Source organism: Phocoena sinus, chromosome X (assembly GCF_008692025.1).
Source record: "Phocoena sinus isolate mPhoSin1 chromosome X, mPhoSin1.pri, whole genome shotgun sequence".
In the NCBI taxonomy this organism is placed as follows: Eukaryota; Metazoa; Chordata; class Mammalia; order Artiodactyla; family Phocoenidae; genus Phocoena; species Phocoena sinus.
The window spans coordinates 82,693,825-82,715,436 of record NC_045784.1 but is presented as its reverse complement, the minus strand read 5'-3'; positions in this window follow the sequence as shown (position 1 = coordinate 82,715,436).

The following is a 21,612-nucleotide window of genomic DNA, read 5'->3' as shown; positions in this document are numbered from 1 at the left end:
TTTTTCTTAATGACGTCTAAAGGTTTTTTTATTATATTCTGGTAACAAATCCTAATAAACAGATATTCTTAATTTAATGAAATCAAATTTATTGTTTTATTTAATCTTTTATGGTTTTATTTTATGGCTATTTTTTTTTCTTTTATAAAGGAAAAAACTACTACTCCATAATCACAAAGATATCCTCATATGTTTTCTTCTACAACAGAGTTTAACAATTTTTTTCTGTGAAGGGCTAGGTAGTAAATATATACAGCTTTGTGGGCCTTACACTCTTTATCATAATTACTCAACTCCACCACTGTAGCATGAGAAAAGTGATAAAGAATACATAAATGAATATGTTGGTTGTGTTCCAATAAAACAATTTACAAACAGAAGTAGTGGGTCAGATTTGGTCTATGAGCCATATTTCTAAAAGTTCTATTGTTTCATCTTTCACATTTAGGTCTATTGTCCATCTCAATTTGATGTTTGTGTGTGGTGTAACATAGGGATTAAGGTTCATTTTCGTCCATAAGGATATGAAATTATTTAATACATGGCATCATTTATTAAAAAGACTATTCTTTCTCCCACTTAATTACAGTGAGATCTTGGATGTTAGTCAAGTGACTCTATATGTGTGGGCCTATATTTGGATGCCCTATTCTGCTCCATTGGTCTATTTGTCAACTTTTCATCAATATCAAACTGCCTTAATCATTATAGGTTTATAGTTATTCTTGAAATCTAGTAGTATAAGTCCTCCAACTTTGCTTTTCTTCTTCAGGATTATATTGACTATTCAAAGACCTTTGCATTCTGATACAAATTTTATAATCAGCTTATCAATTTACACACACACTACACACACCCTGCAGGAGTTTGAATGGGATTATGTTTACTCTATAGATCAGTTTTGGAAGAATTGACATTATAACACTACAGAGCCTTCCAATCAATCCATAAACATAGTATGCTTTTCCTTTCATTTAGATCTTTTTCAATGTCTTTCAGAATGTTTTGTAGTTTCAGGTATAATGATTTATCACATCTTTTATTAGATTTATTTCTAAGTATTTGATGCTTTTTATTGTTATTTTCAATGTCGTCTTTTTATTGGCCCCCAAATTTTTGTTAGTTTACAGAAATACAAATAAATTTTGCATCTTGGCTTTTTCCAAGTAACTTTGATAAATTCACTAATTAAATCTAATTGTTTCTGAAATTTTGTTTGTCCCTGAAATCCAAAAGTCTTATAACAACTGAAGAGATTACTGAACTAGTATAGAGAAGAGGTAATAAAAGCACAAACTAAAATGGTGGTTATGAGGAAAGATTTAAGAAATCTATAAAAGAATCCATGGAAACTGGAATTTTAATGACAATGTAATGAATATTAGAGTCTATCAGGTTTCTATCTTGGATGGATGAATAGTTAATGTTGCCATTTACCAAGGTAGGAAATACAGGGAGAAGAAAACGCTTAAGAAAAAAATAATGAGGTTAGTTTTTAACAAATTCCCTTGAGTCATCTATAAGATATCTAAGGGAAAATTTCCATTAAGGAACTGAAAACAGAAATCTGGACTTCAGGTATTGAAAGATTTTAGGAATATAGTTGATAGTTGAAGCCACAGAGATATAGATGAAAACATAAGAACAATGTGTAAAGTGAAAAGAGAGCTAAAGATTTTAGTACTGGAAAATGCCAATATTAAAGGAGCAGTGAAGTGAGAAAAATCAACAAAGGAGAACAAAAAGAAATGCCCAAGAAAGGACAAACAAGAAAGGTAATCACAGAAACCAATGAAAGAAAGATTTTCAAGAGGTAGAGCATGTTCAGCAATGTGAAGTGCTATAAATTGGTCAAGTGAACCAAAATTGAAATCACACATTTAGAAGTTATTAATTACTTTTTCCAGAGATATTTCAGCACATGATGTTCGAAATGGAAGCCAAATTGAAGTGGATTGAATTGGAGGTGAGGAAATTTTAAAAAAACAAAAAAAGAAAAACTGAGCAAAACAGCATTTGTAAAGTCTTTTATGTGAAGAGCAGGAGAAAAGACTCTAGACAAAGATTAATACAGGTTCAAAGGAAGGTTTTTTTTTTTAATTTTTATACAATTTTTTAAGGTTACACTCCATTTACAGTTATTACAAAATATTAGCTATATTCCCCATGCTGTATAGTACATCCTTGATGTACTGTACACCAATCTTGCACCCAATAGCTTGTACTTCCCACTCCCTCACACCTATAATGCCCTTCCCCCCTCCCACTGGTAACCACTAGTTTATTCTCTATATATGTGAATCTACTTCTTTTTTGTTATATTCACTAGTTTGTTGTATTGTTTTAGATTCCACATATAAGTGATATCATATAGTATTTGTCTTTCAATACCCTCCAAGTCCATCCATGTTGCTGCAAATGGCAAAATTTTGTTCTTTTTTATGGCTGAGTAGTATAAGGAAGGTACCTTTGAGTGACAATATTTGATAATATTTGTATCTCTAGTAGAAAGACCCAAAGAGTTTGAGGCTATAGATGGAAGAGAGAATAATAAATGGAACAAGGTCTTGGAGTAAATGGAAGGAGAGTGGATCTGATGCATAAACACTACCTGAATTAAACTAAACTATCCCTGTAATGGGATAAATAGAAACATAAATACTTACATGTTTTACAGATGTTAGGACATGGAAGTTGGTTATAAGTTAATACCTGCTAGTTTGATCTTCTCCCCTACCTAGTCTCTCACATTCTATTGTCTACTTAACGTGTTTGAATTACTTCTAAGTTGCCCTCAAATGGGTGAAAAAATATCCCTCCCTTACTTGAACTTCACTTCCTTCACGTATAATGAACAGTGCCACAGGCACCTTGTAAACCTCTAGAAAGGATTTATTTTGTGGTGACAGGCCTTCAATTATGCATGTAAAAATCAAGCTACAGATTTAAATAATATGTGATAGTTTTTGTGAAGGTAAGAACGTATAAAGAACAGACACTCATGCTATCCCTTGCTACATATCCACTTTCACCTCCATCAAATACAAAATTCCAAATAGAATCAAGTTAACAGTAAAACAATGTAAGTTCTGAAGATTTTTATTAAAAGCTATTAATTAAGATGGCATGGAGACTATTTTTATAAAGCAGTGTCAATTATTTGCATTGAATACACTGAACATCAACAAAGAAATACATAGATTTTAGTGGAATGTGACAAGTAGTTTATAGTATCAATGAGGATATTGAGACATCTGGTAGATGGAGGCTTGTGATTACATTAAGCAAAGGAAACTTTGAAGGCAATAAATTGAAATTGACAGGTTTAAATAATTATAACAGAAAATGAGTGGTCAAGATAATTTTTAAGATACTTCCTCAATACACATGAATATTAAGGTAGCTTATAAAATTCAGATTTGATTTCTATGGGCAAGCAAGTGAATATTTTTAAATGTTTCCCATTGCATTTGCCACAACATGCAAAATATATAAGGTGATGATTGGGAAGTTAATAAAAAGATGAGACTGTCGGCTCCTAAATTAATTCATTAGTCTAATATTCATGGAATATATTTTCCTTTCAATGCACACACATAATTCTTATTAGCATTAGTGGGAGGACGTTTCACTTGCATGGGAAGAATACAGCAATCAACATGCAAAAGTCTAAGAAAACTCTTTGTGAAGAATTTGCTATTTCATTGTTTATTGCAAAAGTGCTGTCTGCATGACACCAAATGAATACATTGAATCATCCAAATGTTCCTTAACAGCTGCCTGTTTTACATTGTAGATGAAAAGTATAAAATGTTTTTTGCATTTGATCCATAAAAAGAAAAGGTAACTAAATACTAACCACGTGCCAAGCACTGTGCTAAGTCCCTGACAAGTGTAGTTATTGACACAAAAGTGCTGTGAAATCATCCCAAAACTCAGTGGCTTAAAATAATCATTTATTCTCATGCATCTGTAGGTCAATTAAGCATTAGTTGATAGAGACTGGGCTCAGCTGGGGAGATTTTCTGACCTTAAGCTAGACTTGCTCAATAGATTTGGGTGTTAGCTAGCAGTTGTATGATCTATGCTGGGCCCACGTAAGGTGGTTTGTTCTGCTCTGATGTATCTAATCTTCTCCAGGGAGCAGCATAGCCAGTGGCAAAGGAACAAGAGGGCAAGCTGAATGGTGTAAGAGCCTTACATATTTTGGTCATGTTATGTCTTACAGCCTGCCGTTGACCAAAACAAGCCAAATGGCCAAGCTCAGAGTCAAGGGTTGGGGACATATACTCTACATCTTCAGTGGAAGAAACTGCAAAGTCACTGGGCAAAGGGCATGGATACAGGATGGGGTAAAGAACTGGGGCCATTAACGAAATCTGAAATACACAGTATTTTATTTATTCCTCAACACATCCTCACATATTATCCTCTTATTACAAGTAGGAAATTAGAAAAAAGAGAGGTTAAGTGACTTGCCCGAGTCATAGAGGTAATAAGTTGCAGAGCTAATGCCTAAGTTCATTTTCATTGTTGTCATTCCAGTACATAATTTTCTATGCACATAGTTTAAAAATCTGCAAGTGAAATGAGGTCTGACAATTAACTGATACACAAATGGTATTGGCAGGTAAACAATAAATATATGTGTGTGTGTGTTTGTATGTGTCTCTGTGTGTTTATCCATAATCATATAGAATATTGAGTAATTAAAAAAAAAACAACCACTTGATTGAATCAATGGGGTGACATTTAAATCAACCTTTAGTTTTTGATTGCTCATACATGTAAGATATCTGTCAGAGATGTCTGTGGCAAGACTGCTTTGTCTTCCTAAACTCTCATCATCCGAATTGTGAAGAAACCACACAATCTGTTCTTCTCTTTTTCTGATTCTGGGCTGAAGGATGGTAAGGGAGTATATTGTGAAAGCAGACTCACCACAGTTGTACACACGTGCAGATATATTTTGAGAGGGAAAGGAACAAGTTGAGGGAACACATATCATGTGGCTTCAGTTTTCTCAATAAGCATAATAATGATACTATCATTTACTCAGAGATAAATAAAAAGATATCCAACTCTTCTCTATCCTTAAATAAATAAATAAATGGCAGCACACTTTTTCCTGCCCTTCCCTCAAGTTACTATTGTATTTTTCTCTTTCCCTTCAATGCCAGTCTATACTTGCTGCTGCTGCTCCCTGATACCACATTCTCACATTAATGCCTTAGCTTCCTTCCTCACTGGTCTTGCTCCCTCCAATGTTATCTTTCATCTCCCAATCACAAATATTTTTATCAGTCCTCATCCTTTTTGCCCTCTTTCCAGTATATGCCATTTTCCTACTCTTCTACTACTGGAAACTCTATATTTAGAGGAAATGTAGAGATGTTAGCTATGTGGGTACTGGAGCCAGTCTGCCTGGATTCGAATCCTGACTCTTCCACTTCAGAGTGCTGTGGCCTTCAGTAAATTAATGAACCTCTCCTTGCCTCTGTTTCCTCATCTGTAAAAAGAGGGTAGTCATAGCACCATAGCACCCAAATTATATGGTTATCATGAGGATTAAATGAGGTCATCTATGGTAAATACTCTGAAAGCTGCCTGGCACACAGTAAGTACTCAATAAAAACTCTCTCCTTTGATGATACTGCATTGCCCTGTGCTCTTCCTACATTTTTTAGCATACTGGATTTAGTTCCTCCTCCCAATCCCTATTTATATATGTTTACTCACAGTTTATTCTCTTTTTAAAATATTGCTTTATTGAAGTATAGTTGATTTACAATGTTGTGTTAGTTTAAAGTATACAGCAAAGTGGTTCCGTTTATATATATATGTATATATATATATATATATATATATACTTTTTCAGATTCTTTTCCATTATAAGTTATTACAGGATATTGAGTATAAGTCCATGTGCTATACAGTAGGCCCTTGTTGGTTATCTATTTTATATATAGTAGTGTATATACGTTAATTCCAAACTCCTAGTTTATCCCTATACCCCCTTCCCTTTTGGTAACCGAAAGTTTATTTTCTATGTACTCACAGTTTATTCTTATACTTCTCTCCTATACCCTTTTGTTATCCTTACCTAGTATCAAAATTTTAACTATTAATCTTACCTAATATCAAAATTTGATGCCCCAAGTTCTCAAATCTATGTCTGGCCTAACCACTCTTCAAATAACACTATTTCAATTTAACACAATTTTCTCATACTCAGTTTTCTACTGACAAACAGAAAAAACTGCTCAGTGGTCTCATCAAATTATTCCCTTATATACTTTAAGATCACATCTTTTATGCTTTAACCTTCTTTTTACTAAGTAACTCCAATCCCTTTAAACTTTTCTTGTAAAGCCTGTTTTCCATTCCTTTTAAATTCTTTATTATACATTTCTCTACCTTCCAATACCTCTATATTCTTCTTACAGTATGAAAATTCACTCTTCATAATATTCAAAAAGTGTTTTGACTAATGTTGATTACAATGAAAGCATATTCTAACCTTGGGTGCTAATCCCCTGCTAGGATCCATTATTCAGCTTGTGGGTAAGAATAGTAATTTTCCTGTTCTTCTTGATTCTAGCCATGTCTGTTCCAAAGAATAAAAAGGTAAAATTAATATAATACGAACAGCATTATCATGACCTCAATCAAAGTTGTGGGTTTTGTGCACAGCAATTTGCCCTTGTTAATTCATATTGTAACTGTATGAAAGGAACTAAACAAAATAGAGTCCAGGATTGGGCACATACATCTAGGCTTATTCCATATCCTAGGAGGTCAGCTAAAGTTCTTGTGAGAATATGCCAAAGATCATTCTACACTAGAAAAATCAAATGCCAGAAGGATAGTGGACTTAGGAATCAGTTTAAAAGAATCTAGTGTCTCATTTATGAATTAGGAGTAATCAAGCACAGACAACTCTGAAAATTTTGGATATGTAAACTGCTAAGATTTTGTAAAATAGCTGGCGACATGGATTTGAATTCTAAATGCCTCCACACCAAATTTTCCTGAAAGAATCCCCTTTAAACCGCTGTCCCCATTAACACCCTGGCCATTCACAATATGTACTCCACCATCTTTTCTCATTAGGGCTTCTAAGAGCTTCAGGAACTGTTTGTGTAGCAATTACAACTATGCTTGAAACTGTCAGATTGTTTATAGATTGACAGTAAAGAACTTATAGGGATCCAAAACACTACAAATCTCCAAACTTCCTTGGGGCTGTAGGAAAGTTTCAAAAGCACTGATAAGAAGCAGGTTGCAGCCATTAAGCAGATATTGACTTGCGTTGAAGGCAGTCACACACGTATCAAACTGTGACTAAGTATTGATCCAAGACAGATATTTACCTCAAGGAACAATGCATCCTGGGTGGACCAAAAACCCCGGTCAATACATGTCTTTTTACATACATTCCATTACCAAAATTAATTGTGACAAAAATTTTGATCTACTTTTATTTTGACATCTGAGGAATATTTATAGGAACTTCAGAAAGCAGGTAGCGCTTTTTGTTATATTTCTGTAGTCCATTTATTAAGCTAAAGGAAGAACCAAGGTAAATGTTATTAACTTCATTATAATCAGTTTTATGCTTTTCTCCCAGAAAGGTATGCAATTTACAACAAGTAGGGGTAGGGACTAGAGAGGAAAGAACTTTAGAGAGAGAAGACTTTGCTTAAAATTTTGCTCTTACCGTTTATTAAATATTCAGTCCTGGGAAAGTTTTTAACCATTCTGAGGCTCAACTACACAATAGAGGAGAATATTAATGCCTACCTGACTCATCAGATTGTTATGAGAATCAAATGAGATCAAGTTGTAATCCAGCTATCCCTCTATCCCTCATCACCTCTTTACATCCAAATGTCTAGAAGGGGTTGCCTTAATTCACATTTCACTCTTTGTTATCTTCCCACTCACCTGTCAACCCACAGCAATCTGTCTTCCATACCTACCACTAAATTAAACTTGCTTTTAATTTGTCTCCTACTTCTTCATTGATAAGTCTGATAGGTACTCAGTTCTCATCTTATTTGATTTTATAACAACATTACTCATGCTTATCCAACTCCTAATTTGAAGATCTCTACCCCTTGACTTCATGTCCCTGTGTTCTCTGGATTTCCATTTCTCTATGGCTATTCTTTCCTAGTATCCTTCAAGAGCTCATCTTACCCTCCCCAGCTGCTATACTGAGCCCTCTTCTCTTGCCATTGCACACACTCTTCCTGTGTGATCTCACTCAGACTTGTGGTGGACCATTACCACGTATGAGCTGTTGACTCCAAAATCTATAACTCATTCATTTATTCAAAAACCAAACAGTATATATGTATACAGAGCATTAGTGGAGTACACCTTACTTTAGGTCTTTGTTCAAATGTCAACTTATCAGAGAGGCCTTCCCTGACAACCCTCTAGAAATTAGCAATCTCTACATTCACATTCTGCATACCCCCACATACAACTTCATTTTATCCATAGAATGTATCAAGTTTATTGATTATTATTATCTGTTTACTTTCCATCTCCCTTAGTATATTGTTATTTCCAGGAGACCAAATATCTTATTTATTTCATTCACTGATGTGTCCCCAGTACCCAGGAAAGTGCATAGAGAGCATGGTAATACCTCAATAATTGTTGACTGAGCAAAAATGTAAAATACTTGGAGCAGAGTAGGTACTCAATAAATTGTTGTACTATTATTATTATTACTATAGGTGAGTAATTAAAATACTTTGAAAAAATAAAATACCATATAAATGCTAAACTAGGAAATCACAAGCACAAGATGCTTATTAGTTGATTACAGGTAAATCTGGATGAAAAATTCTGTAGTATCCACCAGAGCTCATGGACATGTCATATACACAGTGTCCATCTCACACAAGCATAGGGCAACAGGGTATCAGGCTGTAGTTGCTGCTGGAAGCTGGAGGATGCAGTAATATTAAAGCTATTCTTTTGTTCTCTGTCAGGGTGCCTATGGAGAAATCTCATCATATGGAGGCAACTGTAATGATATTATTAGTAACAACAGAAAGAGGAAGACCTCAGTGCAACCTCATTTTCCAATTTGCTAGATCTTACTAGTGGTTGCCCAGTCCCAAGCTCTTCAGTAGCCCTTGGCCCAGCCCCTCTCATCATACCCACCTCTGAAATGGTGCCAGTTCCTGACAGTGGCTCAGCACATTAACTAATACAAAGCAAACCTTTATTACTTTGTAAGGAGTGGCACAAAATTGATTAATTTCAAACAAAGTTAATTGCCTTGGGAACCTGAGCAACATGCTACAACAGAAACATTTATATTAAATAAGAAAAATATATATATTTTAGGAAAAACAGTTTAGCTTTCTGATAAACATTAATAGGACTCTGTAGTTGAAGCTTTCTCTAAGGAAAACAACCATGAGTTATTGTAAATAGTTCAATCAAGTTAGCTGGGTGTAGCAGTTGGTTCCCCAAAGGCTTCAACAAAATTGGGGGCTTTAATAAGGGGAAAGGAAATGCTATTACTAGAAGCAATAGATCCCTTTTACAATTGGGATCCAAGACTCAGCTTTGAGTAGTTGACTGTATGTAAAGCTGAGAAGGGGTCACAGTAAAAATGGTTCGAGTGGTGTTTATCTGCTCTGTATGTAGTAGAATCAGCAACTAAATTAGAGCAATATATATTCTTTGAAACTATTGAAGTCTACAGGAAGGTAGATATAAGACACAATGGATTTGTCTTTTCAGTGAAATGTAAAATTGGAAGCAGGACTTACATTTTAAAGTATCAACCCCAGGAACTTGTACTGGGGCAGGAGGTAAAGGGTATAACTCTAAGAGCCAGACATGAAGTAAACATGGAAGGGAACAAACCTAAGAGACGCTGGGATCTGGACAGCTACGTTCCCAGTACTGAAGAAGAAAGCAAGCCTTTAGATAGAACAGAATCTCCCACATTTCATCACTTGGCATTTTATTTAAGTCACCTCATTTTTTACTCAAATAAATATATTTATTTTAAAAAGGAGCTCTACTGTAACTTTTGGATCATTATCATTTGTTAACAGAAGTAATCAGGCAATTAATACACTATGGATTAAACAATAATATTAAATTCCAGCTGGACACCATAGTTAGTCTTAAACCCTTAGCTTGAAGATCATGTTTGTGTTTCTTTTAAAGGGACAATAACAACTGTTTGAGAGTTACTAATGACAAACTTACCCCAAACTAAAAATTTCTCATTAATGTAATCAGAAGAAGTGAATGAGCATTGAAAAGAAATTAATTCTCTTATTATGAATCACCTATTATGTGCCTGTGTCCCACCAGTAGTATGTATTACAAACTTAGGGGAAAAAAAAAATTTAACATCTTTATTGGAGTATAACTGCATTACAATGGTGTGTTAGTTTCTGCTTTATAATACAGTGAACTAGCTATACATATACATATATCCCCATATCTCCTCCCTCTTGCGTCTCCCTCCCACCTTCCCTATCACACCCCTCTAGGTGGTCAAAAAGCACGGAGCTGATCTCCCTGTGCTATGTGGCTGCTTCCCACTAGCTATCTATTTTACATTTGGTAATATATATAAGTCCATGCTACTCTCTCACTTCATCCCAGCTTACCTTTCCCCCTCCCTGTGTCCTCAAGTCCATTCTCTACACCTGTGTCTTTATTCCTGTCCTTCCCCTAAGTTCTTCAGAACTTTTTTTTTTAGCTTCTATATATATGTGTTAGCATACAGTATTTATTTTTCTCTTTCTGACTTACTTCACTCTGTATGACAGACTCTAGATGATCCACCTCACTAAAAATAACTCAATTTTGTTTCTTTTTTGGCTGAGTAATATTCCATTGTATATATGCACCACATCTTCTTTATCCATTCATCTGTCGATGAACACTTAAGTTGCTTCCATGTCCTGGCTATTGTAAATACAGCTGCAATGAACATTGCGATACATGACGCTTTTTGAACTATGTTTTTCTCAGAGTATATGTCCAGTAGTGGGACTGCTGGGTTGTATGGTCGTTCAATTTTTAGATTTTAAGGCACCTCCATACTGTTCTCCATAGTGGCTGTATCAGTTTAACTTCCCACCAACAGTGCAACAGGGTTCCCATTTCTCCACACACTCTCCAGCATTCATTGTATATAGATTTTTTGATGATGGCCATTCTGACCAGTGTGAGGTGATACCTCAGTGTAGTTTTGATTTGTATTTCTCGAATGATTAGTGATGTTGAGCATCCTTTCATGTGTCTGTTGGCAATCTATATATTTCTTTGGAGAAATGACTATTTAGGTCTTCTGCCCATTTTTGCTTGGGTTGTTTGTTTATTTGATATTGAGGTGCATGAGCTGCTTATAAATTTTGGAGATTAATCCTTTGTCAGTTGCTTCGTTTGCAAATATTTTCTCCTATTCTGAGGGCTGTCTTTTCATCTTGTTTATGGTTTCCTTTGCTGTGCAAAAGCTTTTAAGTTTCATTAGGTCCCATTTGTTTATTTTTGTTTTAATTTCCATTTCTCTAGGAGTTGGGTCAAAAAGGATCTTCCTGTGATTTATGTAATAGAGTATTCTGCCTATATTTTCCTCTAAGAGTTTTATAGTGTCTGGCCTTACACTTAGATCTTTAATCCACTTTTCCCAGCACCACTTATTAAAGAGGCTGTCTTCTCTCCATTGTATATTCTTGCCTCCTTTATCAAAGATAAGGTGACCATATGTGCATGAGTTCATCTCTGGGCTTTCTATTCTGTTCCATTGAACTATATTTCTCTTTCTGTGCCCATACCATACTGCCTTGATTACTGTAGCTTTGTGCTATAGTTTGAACACCAGGAGCGTGATTCCTCCAGCTCTGTTTTGCTTTCTCAAGATTGCTTTGGCTATTCGGGGTCTTTTGTGCTTCCATACATATTGTGAAATTTTTTCTACTTCTGTGAAAAATGCCATTGATAGTTTGTTAGGGATTGCATTGTATCTGTAGATTGCTTTGGGTAGTATAGCCATTTTCAAAATGTTGAATCTTCCAATCCAAAAACATGGTATATATCTCCATCTGTTTGTATAATCTTTCATTTCTATCATCAATGTCTTATAGTTTTCTGTACACAGGTCTTTTGTCTCCTTAAGCAGTTTTATTCCTTGGTATTTTATTCTTTTTGTTACAATGATAAATGGGAGTGTTTCCTTAATTTATCTTTCAGATTCTTCATCATTAGTGTAGAGGAATGCAAGAAATTTCTGTGTATTAATATTGTATCCTGCTACTTTACCGAATTTGTTGATTAGCTCTAGTAGTTTTCTAGTGAAATCTTTAGGATTCTCTATGTATAGTATCATGTCATCTGCAAACAGTGACAGCTATACTTCTTTTCTGATTTGGATTCCTTTTATTTCTTCTTCTTCTCTGATTGCTTTAGCCAAAACTTCCAAAAGTGTGTTGAATAATAGTTGTGAGAGTGGACAACCTTTTCTTATTCCTGATCTTAGAGGAAGTGGTTTCAGTTTTTCACCATTGAGAATGATGTTGGCTGTGAGTTTGTCATATATGGCCTTTATTATGTTGAAGTAAGGTTCCCTCTAACGCCTACTTTCTGGAGGGTTTTTATCATAAATAGGTGTTGAACTTTGTCAAAAGGTTTTTCTGCATCTATTGAGATGATCATATGGTTTTTCACCTTCAGTTTGTTAATATGGTTTATCACATTGATTGATTTGCATATATTGGAGAATCCTTGCATTCCTGGGATAAACCCCCCTTGGTCATAATGTATTTATCCTTTTAATGTGTGGTTGGATTCTGTTTGCTAGTATCTTGTTGAGAAATTTTGCATCTATGTTCATCAGTGATATTGGCTTGTATTTTCTCTCTTTGTGACTCTTCGTCTGGTTTTGGTATCAGGGTGATGGTGGCCTCGTAGAATGAGTTTGGGAGTGTTCCTCCCTCTGCTATATTTTGGAAGAGTTTTGAGAAGGGTAGGTGGTAGCTCTTCTCTAAATGTCTGATAGAATTCACCTGTGAAGCCATCTGGCCCTGGGCTTTTGTTTGTTGGAAGATATTTAATCACAGTCTCAAGTTCAGTGCTTGAGTTTGGTCTGTTTATATTTTCTATTTCTTCCTACTTCAGTCTCAGAACACTGTACTTTTCTAAGAATTTGTCCATTGCTTCCGGGTTGTCCATTTTATTGGCATATATTTGCTTGTAGTAATCCCTCATGATGGTTTTATATTTTGCAGTGTCAGTTTTTACTTCTCCTTTTTTTCATTTCTAATTCTATTGATTAGAACCTTCTCCCTTTTTTGCTTGATGAAGCTGGCTAATGGTTTACCAGTTTTGTTTACCTTCTCAAAGAACCAGCTTTTGGTTTTATTGATCTTTGGTATCATTTTCTTCATTTGTTTTTCATTATTTCTGACCTCATCTTTAATATTTCTTTCCTTCTACTAACTTTGGGGAGTTTTTTGTTCTTTATCTAACTGCTTTAGGTGTAAGGTTAGGTTGTTCATTTGAGATTTTTCTTGGTTCTCGAGGTAGGATTGTGTTGCTATAAGCTTCCCTCTTAGAACTGCTTTTGCTGCATCTCATAAGTTTTGGGTTGTCATGTTTTCATTGCCATTTGTTTCTAAGTATTTTTTTATTTCCTCTTTGATTTCTTCAGTGATCTGTTGGTTATTAAGTAGTTTACTGTTTAGCCTATATGTGTTTGTATTTTATAAGGATTTTTCCTTTAATTGATATCTAGTCTCATAGCATTGTGTTCAGAAAAGATACTTGACAAATTTCCATTTTCTTAAATTTACCAAGGCTTGATGTGTGACCCAAGATATGATCTCTCCTGGAGAATCTTCCGTGAGCACTTGAGAAGAAAGTGTATTCTATTCTTTTTGGATGGAATGTCCTATTAATATCAATTCAGTCCATGTTGTTTAATATATCATTTAAAGCTTGTGTTTTGTTATTTATTTTCATTTTGGACATCCATCCATTAGTGAAAGTGGGGTGTTATTGTCCCCTACTATGATTATGTTGCTGTTGATTTCCCCTTTTATGGTTGTTAGCATTTGCCTTATGTATTGAAGTGCTCCTATGTTGGTTGCATAAATACTTACAATTGTTATATCTTCTTATTGGATTGATCCCTTGATTATTATGTAGTGTCCTTCTTTGTCTCTTGTAATAGTCTTTGCTTTAAAGTCTATTTTGTCTGATATGAGAATTACTATTCTAGCTTTCTTTTGATTTCCATTTGCATGGGATATTGTTTTCCATCCCCTCAGTTTCAGTCTGTATGTGTCCCTCGGTCTGAAGTGGGTCTCTTGTAGACAGCATATATATGGGTCTTGTTTTTGTATCCATTCAGCCAGTCTATGTGTTTTGGTGGGAGCTTTTAATCCTTTTACATTTAAGGTAGTTATCAATATGTATGTTCCTATTACCATTTCCTTAATTGTTTTGGGTTTGTTATTGTAAGTCTTTTTCTTCTGTTGTGTTTCCTGCCTAGAGAAGTTCCTTAGCATTTGTTGTAAAGCTGGATTGATGGTGCTGAATTTTCTTAGCTTTTGCTTGTCTGTAAAGGTTTTAATTTCTCTGTCGAATCTGAATGGCATCCTTGCTGGGTAGAGTCATCTTGATTGTAGGTTTTTCCCTTTCCTCACTTTAAATATATCTTGCCACTCCCTTCTGACTTGCAGAGTTTCTGCTGAAAGATCAGCTGTTAACCTTATGGGGATGCCCTTGTATGTTATTTGTTGTTTTTCCCTTGCAGCTTTTAGTATTTTTTTTTTGTATTTAATTTTTGGTATTTTGATTAATATGTGTTTTAACGTGTTTCTCCTTGGATTTATCCTGTATGGGACTCTCTACACTTCCTGGACTTGACTGACTATTTCCTTTCCCATATTAAGGAAGTTTTCAGCTATAATCTCTTCAAATATTGTCTCAGTCCATTTATTTTTCTCCTCTTCTTCTGGGACCCATATAATTCATATGTTGCTGCATTTAATGTTGCCCCAGTTGTCTCTGAGACCGTCCTCAATTCTTTTCATTTTTTTTTCTTTATTCTGCTCTGCAGTATTTATTTCTACTATTTTATCTTCAGGTCACTGATCCGTTCTTCAGCCTCAGTTATTCTGCTACTGATTCCTTCTAGAGAGTTTTAAATTTCATTTATTGCGTTGTTCACCACTGTTTGTTTGCTCTTTAGTTCTTCTAGGTCTGTTTAAATGGTTCTTGTATTTTCTCATTCTATTTCCAAGAATTTGTATCACCTTTGCTATCATTACTCTGAATTCTTTGTCAGGTAGACTGCCTATTTCCTCTTCATTTGTTTGGTCTGGTGGGTTTTAACCTTGCTCCTTCATCTGCTGTGTGTTTCTTTGTCTTCTCATTTTGCTTAATTACTGCATTTGGGGTCTCCTTTTCATAGGCTGCAGGTTCATAGTTCCCGTTGTTTTTGGTTTCTGCCTCCAGTGGGTAAGGTTGGTTTAGTGTGTTGTGTGGGCTTCCTGGTGGAAGGGACTGGTTCCTGTGTTCTAGTGGATGAGGCAGGATCTTTTCTTTCTGGTCAGCAGGACCGCCTCTGGTGGTGTGTGTTTGGGTGTCTGTGAACTTATTATGATTTTAGGAAGCCTCTCTGCTAATGGGTGGGGTTGTGTTCCTGTCTTGCTAGTTGTTTGGCATAGGGTGTCCAGCACTATATCTTGCTGGTCATTGAGTGGAGCTTTGTCTTAGCTTTGAGATGGAGATCTCTGGGAGAGCTTTTGCCATTTGATATTACATGGAGCTGGGAGGTCTCTGGTGGACCGTTGTCCTGAACTCGGCTCTCCCATCACAAAGGCACAGGCCTGAACCCAGCCAGAGCACCAAGACCCTATCTGCCACATGGCTCAGAAGAAAAGGGAGAAAAAAAAGAAAGATAGAGAAAAGAAAGAAGAAAGAAAGAAAAAGAAAGAAAGAAAGAAGGAAGGAAGGAAAGAAAATAAAAAGAAATAAAGTTATTAAAATAAAAAATTATTAAAAATAAAAAGAATTTAAAAGTAATAATAAAATATAAAGAAAGAGAGAAAGAAGAGAGCAACCAAACCAAAAAACAAATCCACCAATGATAACAAGTGCTAAAAACTATACTAAAAAAAACAAAAAAACAGACAGACAGAACCCTAGGACAAATGGTAAAAGCAAAGCTATACAGACAAAAATCACCCAAAGAAGCATACACATACACACTCACAAAAAGAGAAAAAGAAAAAAAAAAAAAATATATATATATATATATATTTAAAAAAAGAGTAACCACATCAATAAACAAATCTACCAATGATAATAAACTCTAAATACTAAACTAAGATAAACATAAAACCAGAAACCAGTCAGTCGCATACAGCAAACCCCAAGTCTACAGTTGCTCCCAAAGTCCACCGCCTCAATTTTGGGATGATTCATTTTCTATTCAGGTATTCCACAGATGCAGGTACATCAAGTTGATTGTGAAGATTTAATCTGTTGCTCCTGAGGCTTCTGGGAGAAATTTCCCTTTCTCTTCTTTGTTCACAGAGCTCTTGGGGTTCAGGTTTGGATTGGCCCTGCTTCTGCGTGTAGGTCGCCTGAGGGCGTCTGTTCCCACCCAGACAGGACGGAGTTAAAGTAGCAGCTGTTTAGGGGACTCAGACTCACTCAGGCCAGGGGGAGGGAGGGGTACAGAATGCCGTGCGTGCCTGCAGTGGCAGAGGCCAGCGTGACGTTGCAACAGCCTGAGGCATACTGTGTGTTCTCCTGGGGAAGTTGTTCCTGGATCATGGGACCCTGGCAGTAGCAGGCTGTACAGTCTCCTGGGAGGGAAGGTTCGGTTAGTGACCTGTGCTTGCACACAGGCTTCTTGGTGACTGCAGCAGTAGCCTTAGCGTTTCATGCCCATCTCTGGTGTCACACTGGTAGCCCAGCTCATGCCCATCTCTGGAGCTCATTTAGACTGTGCTCTGAATCCCCTTTCCTCGTGCACTCCAAAACAATGGTCTCTTGCTTCTTAGGCAGTTCCAGACTTTTCCCCAGACTCCCTCCCAACTAGCTGTGGTGCACTAACCCCCTTCAGGCTGTGTTCACACAGCCAACCCCAGTTCTCTCCCTGGGATCCGACCTCCAAAGCCGGAGCCTCAGCTCCCAGCCCCCACTCACCCAGTGGGTGAGCAGAGAAGCCTCTCAAGCTGGTGAGTGATCATTGGCAGCCATCCTCTCTGCGGGAATGTCTCTGCTTTGCCCTCTGCACCCCTTTTGCTGTGCTCTCCTCCATGGCTCTGAAGCCTCCCCCCCGCCACCCCCCATCTCTGCCAGTGAAGGGGCTTCCTAGTGTGTGGAAACTTCTCCTCCTTCACAGTTCCATCCCCGAGGTGCAGGTCCCATCCCTATTCTTTTGTCTGTGTTTTTTTTCTTTTGTCTTTTGCCCTACGCAGGTATGTGGAGAGTTTCTTGCCTTTTGGGAAGTCTGAGGTCTTCTGCCAGCATTCAGTAGGTGTTCTGCAGGAGTTGTTCCACATGTAGATGAATTTCTGATGTATTTGTGGGGAGGAAGGTGATCTCCACGTCTTACTCCCCCACCATCTTAAAGGTCTCCCACACTTAGGATAATTTAAGTTAAGCAAATAAGAGTTTAGAAGTCATAGTCTAAAAGGAACTAAATGTGAGAAGGAAACACAGGCAAGAGTAAAAATTTGAATGAACAATCAGGAAAAGGTATATTTACAGTAACTGATGATATGAGACAGGAACTGGAACGTTCATAGTAACTGAAGATATAGTATATTTACAGTAACTAAAGATATATATGAAGCTATATCAGTCAGCTTGTGTGAGTTTATACCAAGATTTTTTTTAACAACAGCCGATAGTTTTTTCTCCCTCATATTCCCAGTCAGTGACTGTGGGTCAGCTCTGGCTCTGCAATTTGTGCCTTTTCATTAAGAACAGTCCCTATTTCAGTCTCTTAAAGCTTCCAGCTCAGATGTGGCACATAATCATTTCATTCATGGTTCATTGACTAAAGGAAGTCAATGAAAATCAATGAGGCAGAGCATATACTCAAGTTATCTTTTTCATTTTACCTCTTCTACTTTAAAAAAAATTGGCTATTCAGCAACACATTATAGAGGAGGAAATTATCTCAGAATAAAAGACTGTTACCAAACCAAACTTGTTTTTGTTTGCCTGACACACAGTAAAGCCAATCAATTGACAAGGGGTTGCAGTGCAGGAAAGTACAAAGTTTATTGCAGGGTACCAAGCAAGGAGACCAGGAAGATAATTCTCAAAAGACCCAAATTCCCTGATGAGTTTCAACAAAGGATTTTTAAAGAGAGTGTGAGGGAAAGAGTCATGGAGTACATGACAAGCTCATGCATAATTCTCCGATTGGTTGATGGTGAGGTAACAGGGTGGGATTTCAGGAATCTCAATTATCAGTTTTCCAGCTCCAACTGGTCTAAGGTCTACATACTGGTAGTCAACATTCAGTTAACTTCTTCCACCCGGTGGGAGTTTTAGTATCTGCAAAACAACTCAATGATATGGCTCAGGGTATTATCCATAGCCCTTGACAATGAACTAAAGGTCCTTGTCTTTGTTTTATGGCTGAACCATTATAATTTTGTCTTGTTTGATTGCTTTACTTTTGTCACTTCTCGGATTAAATTTGTTCTTTGGAACTCAGGGAAAGCATAGGAGGCTAAATCTTTTCTGCAAACAAGAGTCAGGGGACATAAGTGTCGGTCACTGGGAAGGCTACACAGGGTCCTGCTTGGTTCTAAGATCGTTAAATTAAAAAAATTAAACTTTGTTAAAAACTTAATATATTTTACTTATTTTTTTCTTTTGCCATGTACCAGTTAAAACAGAAACACAAATAATCAACAGTCCAGAGACCAGTATCTTGTAGTCATTGTTCTAAGTTTGATACTTCTATTATTGAGACCACAGAAAACTCTCTTTCAACCACTGTAACTTGGTCTCCCTTAGAATTCACTTCACAATGCTACCATTGTATATTACTTTTTCAGCTTTTGTTTAAAAAAAAGAGAGAGAGATTCTGCACTTGCCTTAACAGTATTCAATTTTTCATTGCACCAGTCTCCCTTGAGGAGCTAATATGGATTTGATATGGTCCAATTAATTCATAACTTTGTAACTTATTTTGTTTCTGGCTTCCAGGAAATGCAGAGCCACCATGGCAGTTCAACTACAGAAATTCTATTATCTTTATGATTAGCATACATACATCCCCTTTTTCCCTTGGTTTGTAATTTTTTTTCTAGCTTACTATCCTATTATACTTTCATGTACAAGCCCTCTCAATTCCTTTCTAGACAGATGTGGGTTCCAAATTAGTATAACTTAACTAGTGGTCATATTATCTCCTATAAATCTCCATATCTTGCTGTCTCTATTTGTCATTTTCTTTAGTATGGGATTGATGATTGATCCACCTTTGTACTTTTGATGGTGTTTAGCATATAGCAGATACTTAATGCATATTTGTTTAATGGTGGCCTGGCTGGATGGTTGGCTGGCTGGCTGGCTGGCTGGATGGGCAGATCAGGCCTTACACTTCTCAGTTGGCTAAATATATCATTTTCTTCCATGCTGAATATTTTAGGAACCATAACAAGTAGGAAAACCTATGTAACAGTTAATGTGGGAAGCCACCAAGTGTTAAAATGTCTGCTTTTACAATAAGGTCCTATTCTCAATTGCTATCCTGGAAAACTATTAATAATATTTTGAAGATAACATCAACATTATTCACAATAACCAAGATATGGAAGCAACATAAATGTCCATTGATGGATGAATGGATAAGAAAATGTGGTATATATAAACAATTAAAAGTAATTCAGTCTTAAAACGGAAGGAAATGCTGCCACATGTGACAACATGGATGAATCTGGAGGATGTTAATGCCAAATAAAATAAACCAGTCACAGAAGGACAAATATTGTGTGACTCTACTTATATGAGGTATCTAAAAGAGCTGAACTCATAGAAGCATGGAGTAGGAAGAATGGTTACCAGGGACTGAGGGGGAGAGGAAAATAAGGAGTTGCTAATCTACAGGTATAAAGTTTCAGTTGTGCAAGATGAATAAATTCTAGAGATCAGAGGATCTCAGTTGTACAACATTGTACCTATAGCTAACAGTGCTGTATTGTGCACTTAAAAAATTTGTTAAGAAGGTAGATCTCACATTAAGTGTTCTTACCACAAAAAAAAAAAAATAATGAAGTAAAGAAAAAATAAAGGTAACATCGGCAAATCCGCCACATGTGTAACTATGAAGGAATAGTATAAATGTACTTAGAGACATCTCTTTCCATGCTGAAATGTTGAAAAGATATTTGTAATGTTGCCAGGTTTCATTTTGCTTGATTTATCTGACACTCTGTTGGCTCAACTGGAATATCTGCCTTTATCACATATTTCATTCAAGAATGTCATGCTGTTTTCATTCTTACTAGCTCCCTCATCCTTAACCCAGTTTCACTCTGTATCCCACATTCTAATAGTGTCCTGTTTTGGGAAGAAAATTCCCCTTCAGGAGGAGTCAGAAGAGTCAGCCTTTTTAAAAAAAATTATTTCAGATACAGAATGATCATGGATTTCCAAGTGTGTCTATTAATTACTAAGGTGACCCAAGCAGATGCTACTCAATCAAACAATACTTCAGACTGCTAGAGTGTGGATCATCTACCAAGCACTTTCCCAACATTCACCCAAGTGCTTACTCTCTGTGTAGCTTTCTGCATCATGAATAAAGTGGCCTCTGGGATGAGGTAAACTAAATTCTTCAGCTAGTTTTTGCATTTGAAAAAGGGAAAGGTCTCCATATGAAAACACACGTTAGTTAACACAGAAAGTGAATTGTTTGCATCACAGAAGACGGAACTTGGAATCCATATGTGTCTTAGTCCAGTCAGGTTGCTGTAACAGAATACCATAGACTGGGTGGCTTATAAACAACAGAAATTTATTTCTCACAGTTCTGGAGGCTGGAATTTCAAGATCAAGGCACCAGCAGATTAGGGTTTGGTGAAGACTCACTTCCTGGTTCATAGACGGCCATCTTTTCACTGTACTCCCACATGGTAGAAGACATAAGGGAGCTCTCTGTAGGTCTTTTTTATAAGGGCACTAATCCCAATCATGAGTGTTCCATCCTAAGAACTAATCACTTCTCAGAGGCCCTACCTCCTAATAACATCATATTGGGAATTAGGTTTCAACATATGAATTTGGGGTAGATGCAGGCATTCAGTTTTTAACACCATGTTTGGCTGTTATTGAAGAAGATTCCACCATGTGCTCATATATTTTGCAGGTCCTGGCAAAGAAGGCAAAAACCGTCACAATGAAACTCTTTCATAAAAGAAAGGAATGGCTGAAAACAGTTCAAGGATGGCATGACATGCTTTGGAAAGGAAGTAACTCTGTATTCAAAAGACATAGCTCAGGTAGCTGTGCTACCCAGAATCCAGACAAACTCATAATGAAGATTAACAACTGAGAAAAAGAGTGTCCACTTCAGGT